The 6,131-nt window shown below is 34.0% G+C and overlaps 1 protein-coding gene across 2 annotated transcripts in view; it reads right to left on the bottom strand.

Moving 5' to 3' along the window:
• The window catches only part of Wdr49 (WD repeat domain 49), a 191,284-nt gene that overhangs the window by 73,901 nt on the left and 111,252 nt on the right, over positions 1 to 6,131 (bottom strand). The window lies entirely within an intron of this gene.

The following is a 6,131-nucleotide window of genomic DNA, read 5'->3' on the forward strand; positions in this document are numbered from 1 at the left end:
GTTCCATATTTCATAGGTCCTGCGAGCATTGCCCTGAGTCATTAAGCCACATTGCAAAAAAAAAAAAAAAAAAACCTGATTATGAAAAGAACAGTATCAATGATCTGGTCCTTCAGGGGCTGATTGTTCATGTGCTGTTGGTCCAGTTATTTTAAGCCTCATTAATATATCTCCTTTGATCCACCCATGGCTTTTAAGATTAATAATGAGTATCTCAGAAGCAGAAAATCCATTCCAAATGAATTTATTTTGATTTTTCTCCTCTTTCTTTCATCCAAAAAAATCTGTGAGGTCAAACTTGGACATTGAAATAATTAGACAATCAGGTTTTAGAAGTCTCTGTGACTTTCAAATATATGTATCCTTTCCTTAATTCCAAAATTATATATTTCAAATAAGTCATAACTTAAGACTCATCCATTCTGACTCTTATTCTAATAATAGGAATTAATTGAGTTTTATGAGGCTATCATTCCTTGGAAAGGCAATTATTAAGACCTTCACATTTTTTCTTAGGTCAGTTTTATTCCTCAGAAACTTCAAATTCTTAAGGTCATTTCATTTAGAAAAAAACTTTTAAGAACAAATTAAACCTGAAATAAACTAATTTAATTTCTAACATCATATATACAAGATACATATAGAATCAGAGAATAGGGTTTTGGGAGAAATGGGATCAAATTATATAAACAACTATTTATTAATAACATTTTATAGAGTCTATAAAAGATGAGCTACCAGTAATATTTTTAGAAAATTTTTAGAATTTTTAGAATACCAGTAGAATAAAATTTAATATTTTAAATTTTATGAAAGATATCTTTTATATTTTTATATGAGTAAAAGTTTATACTAATAAAAACTTCATAAACAAAAGTTCAGATATGTGTATAAGGTGATAGTCATCCTAAGTCACTGTTACTATTTCACAGTGTGTACAGATATTAAACATTCTCCTGTATACTAGCTAGATATAAAAGACAGAGTTCTCCTCTACACAAATACAAGAGGGGAAACTGTCTTTTTTAAATAGGATGTATGTGCATAAGAACATAAGCTTATGGAATTTGAGATATTAAACCATTGTGAGTATTAGTTACTATGGATATACATATCACATGTCTTGACTAAACAAATACAACTAACTTACTACCTGTTAATCAATTTCATTTCACCATTTAAATATGACCAAGGATTCAAGAGGATAATTTTGAAATGACTTTCTATCAATTCAGTTTTTTTAAGTATATTTTACTTAAAATAACTGTACATCTACTTCTATCAATTTTGCATTTGGGATTCTGCATTATGATAGAAGGATATGAATTATTGAGTTCCTATGGAACATGAGTTTTCTAAGTCCCTTAACTTGGGAGAGTGTTTACAATACTTTTTACCACTGCCTGCCTTGTATATTGTAAATTTCCAAATCAGATATAATATATTAACAATAGGAATCATGATTTTTTTGCAATCAGCATGCTTTTCTAACTCAGTGACTACCATCTAGGCATAGCTTTTAAAATAATATGGGAATTAAAGGGGGGACATATTTAACTAAATCTTCAGAGTGCTGTTAAATAAATAACAAGTATTGTGTGTTTCTCCACATATGTTTGAAACTATTTCATTAGCTTTGCTTGAAATAAATAACCTTCTCAGTCGTTTTATAATGCATATTATAATTCAATGTATGTCTATGTGTGTGGGGTGCCTCACTTTGATTTTATTGCTCTATTAACCAATAGTCCATTCAAGAGTGAAGGACAAACTGTAGACTATGAGACAAGTTCAGCTGCATACTAGGATTATAACCTGCCCAGTCTGTTAACCTCTTTAAGCCTCAATTTTCTCCTCCAAAAAAGGAAAAATAACATTTGTCTCTCGTTCTAAAGATGGAGTAGACTTGAATATCTACACTTGTTGCAGCTTACAAGCAATGGCTTGTGATATTCAGCTCTCTACTCTAGAGGAATTTGATTCCAGCAACATGGCTGCTCTGGCAAGGGATAACATCCAAAGACATTGTAGGTCTGTTTAATCTAGTTGGATACCCTTTTCATCTCAGACTGGAATATAGTCATGCCCTTACTTAGTACACACCTTTAACCCCAAACAATGAAGGTAAAGTTAGTTTGTAGAAGGAAGCAACCACATCTGAAAGTGACATCTAATTGATGAACAGAGAAAGAACTGGAGAAAGATTTAACCTAATGAGTCAGAGATAGGATATGGCCAATACTCAGGAGAACTGTGCAGGAAAGAAAAGCTACTTAAGGGCAGCATAGAGAGAGCAGGAAGAAGCAGGACATCTGGAAAACCAGGACAGTTTTCCAGAGACAGATTGCAGGTGAAGGCAGAATGAGCCAGAGAATAAGAAGGAGCCAGAAGATTAGAACATATTGCTCAAGTTAATATAAGGTCAAGCAGAAAAATTCAGTCAGAATTTCAGTCTGAAAGAAGCCAGATTGAATCAGTCAACTTGAAGACAAGTTTGAGCCAGAGGAGCTGAGTCGAACCAACCAGCCAGAGTTCAAAATGAGCTAGAAAGGATGAGCTTATTCAGCAGTAAGTCTCTGAGATGAAAATTACATCTGACAAATGAAAGTTACTGTTATATTCTACTGCCTAGTTTCCTTATCTACCATTAACTTATTCAATAAATATTTTTGTATATATTTATAAATATTTTACAAATACCTTTTAAATATATTTTAAATATATATTAGACTTATTTATATATATTAGAAATATCACATATATCTTAAGACTATCTGTGCAACTTAATTTCATATTAAAATATATATATAGCTAATCAAATGGATATAATTAAGGAATACTGTACATATGACTTAGGAATAAATATTTGTAGGTTCAACAAAGTACCAAAGAATAATGTGCACAAAGACAGGAGGAGAACATATTTCCTTTATTCTAGTTGTCAAAACCAATGTCATTCTCATGGCTATCTGACCAGCCCACCCACCCTCTCCACACCTGATCCTGAGCCAAGAGAACCCTCACCCACTCAAAGGAAAAAGGGAAAGTGGATGAGAGAAGGACTGTGGGAGGGGGTGACTGGGAGGTAGGCAATGAGTAGGATATAAAGTGAATAAGTAATAATAAGATAAATAATAATAATTTTTAAAGAATGTAGGGAAGGTGTCTGAACAGATCTTAAAATAGAAATAAATATTAAGTACATTTTAAAAACAGGACAGGTATTTCTACTAGTGAAAAAATAAATTCCTAACGATGTATAGAGAATCTATTTAAGCATTGAAAAGTTGACAGAAAAGGACAAATTAAAGTGCTATGGCATTCATCCAAGAAGACATGATGCCCTAAATAATACAGCTGTGGTATTCATAGGAGCAGATTCCCAAATAGTTAGGATATAAAATGGAAGAGCCTTAGTGACTACGGGTTGTAAATCTAAAGAAAACTCAATAAAGACGATGGGGGGGTGTCAACACCTGTGGCTATGAAGTAAAGTTCAAAATCTGAGGGGAAAAATGTCCTCAGAGAGGAAGCTAAACAATGTGTTCAGTTTAGAATAGGCTGCATATTTCAGTGAAGAATATCTTGTACATAAGTAGATGAGTGAGCTTAGAGGTGACAGCTTAAGGCAAAGATTTGAGGTTTCTTGAAGATATTGCCTGCCTACTAAGATGAAGAAGGTATGTATTGAAGTAGACTATGTATGTAAAGCACTCACTGCTTTGTGAAATTCTACATAAAGTAAACCAGCCAGTGTATTTAGGTACCTCATTCAATAAAAGAAATTTCTACTCTATCCTGAGACTATTTATCAAACCAATCTCTGTATTTAGATAGAACCTGATGTTAAGGCCTCAGCTTAACCTAGTAGACTCTGTCTGGATTTAACAGAAAGCTTAATAATCAATTGTCAATCTTTACTTCTCTAATCACTGCACCATACTGGCTGGCTTCCTAGGCCACACTTCCTCAGCTATACCCAGCAGTTGCTGTGTGGCTTGGCAAGCTAAAAGCCTCTTAGTAGTCATAATGCTGTCTGCTTCATGAAAAATCTATCCTAACAGAATGTCTCTAAGGAAACCTACTTTGTAAATCTGCATCTATAAATGTTGCATAATATAACTGATAATTCATTAATGCAAGCTCCAGATACAGAATTCAAGGCTGACAAATCTGAGAAAGATGGAAAAAGCAGAGAGGAAAACAGAAGAGTACTAATTTTCTTTTGTTCTAGTCTTTCTAAATCTTCTCTCAGTTCATGGGCACTAACTAACATTTAGGATGTTTCTTTAACTAACATTTAGGATGTTCCTTTAGATCATTTTTTAACAATTTGGCACATAAAATAGTTTAAAATTTGCCTTGTACACCATCAGAAATATTATCATTTGGTGTTAATTTTTAACTATGACTATCAAAAACGTATAAAGAAATGCTACCTACAAACTTTGTCTTACATTGATTAATTTTCTAATTTCTTTTTGATTGTAAATTGGAAAAACTAGATACCATACCACCAGCATGCCATGGAACTAAAGACATTTTTTTATAACCATGGCCTAGCTGTAGAGAGCCTCAGACTCCTGCAGTTGTTAAGTTGATAATGGATAAAGATTGTTCCGAGTCTTGTCCTTTAAGATTGAGTTGGTCTTTAATATCAAGTGGAATGATCCTTTTTATGATCAAACTGTCCTTGAAAACACTGTTTGCCTACATATAATCATTTCAAGATTTAAAAAAAAAAAAGAATCTTTCCTATGATTGAAAAAAAAACCACCAATATACACTGCTGTTTTTCTAAGTCTTGAAACTCTCTCAATCCTAGGTTTAGATGACAAAAGTTATGATTATGTAACAAGTAATATCAGGAAAATTACCTCACAGTAACATCTTGTGAATTATCAAAATTGTAAGAGATAAATGCTCAAAATATAGCACACTTAATTTTCCTGCTATTTACACAGGAAAGTAGAACCTGGCTACTTTGTTTTCTCTACAAAAGTAAAAGGAAGCAATTTTTTTTCCTAATTTTGAAAAATGTTTATTCATTTCCCTAAGGATTTCATAAATTCATTGTTTTTTATAGCTAAGTAGTACTCCACTGTGTAAATGTACCACATTTTCTGTATCCATTCCTCTGTTAAGGGACATCTGGGTTGTTTCCAGTTTCTGGCTATTATAAATAAAGCTGCTATGAACATAGTGGAGCATGTGTCCTTATTACATGTTGGAGCAACTTCTGGGCATATGCCCAGGAGTGGTATAGCTGGGTCCTCTGGTGGTACTATGTCCAATTTCCTGAGGAAGGGCCAAACTGATTTTCAGAGTGGTTGTATCAGCTTGCAATCCCACCAGCAATGAAGGAGTGTTCCTCTTTCTCCACAACCTCCCCAGTACCTACTGTCACCTGAGTTTTTTATCTTAGCCATTCTGACTGGTGTGAGGTGGAATCTCAGGGTTGTTTTGATTTGCATTTCCCTGATGACTAAGGATGTTGAACATTTCTTTAGGTGCTTCTCAGTTATCCGGTATTCCTCAGTTGAGATTTCTTGGTTTAACTCTGTACCCCGTTTTTTAATAGGGTTATTTGATTCTCTGAAGTCTAACTTCTTGAGTTCTTTGTATATATTGGATATTAGCCCTCTATTGGATATAGGATTGGTAAAGATCTTTTCCCAATCTGTTGGTTACCGTTTTGGAGGAGAGGCCTTTGGTCCTGTGAAGGTTCTATGCCCCAGTGTAGGGTAATGCCAGGGCCTGGAAACAGGAGAGTGTGGGTTGATGAGCAGGGGGACAGGGGAGGGAACACGGGTGGTTTTTTGTTTTTGTTTTTGTTTTTGTTTTTTGGTTTTTTTTTTGAGTCAAAACCAGGAAAGGGGATATTATTTGAAATGTAAATAAAGAAAATATCTAATAACATAAAAAAAAAAAAACGAAAACTGTTTATCCTAAAAATGTCATGGAAAGAGTATTCCTCTGGAAGAAACAGTGTGTTGTGTGAGGTGTATTTCCACAGTAACCGAAGAAGGTGCAGCACAGGTGTTGGGAAACCAGTTTGCTTCTCTACCAAGGAATAGAGCCCCTGCCATGATGATCCTACCAAGGAATAGAGCCCCTGCCATGATGATCCT

This window comes from Mastomys coucha, unplaced genomic scaffold (genome assembly GCF_008632895.1).
Source record: "Mastomys coucha isolate ucsf_1 unplaced genomic scaffold, UCSF_Mcou_1 pScaffold16, whole genome shotgun sequence".
NCBI classification, from domain to species: Eukaryota; Metazoa; Chordata; class Mammalia; order Rodentia; family Muridae; genus Mastomys; species Mastomys coucha.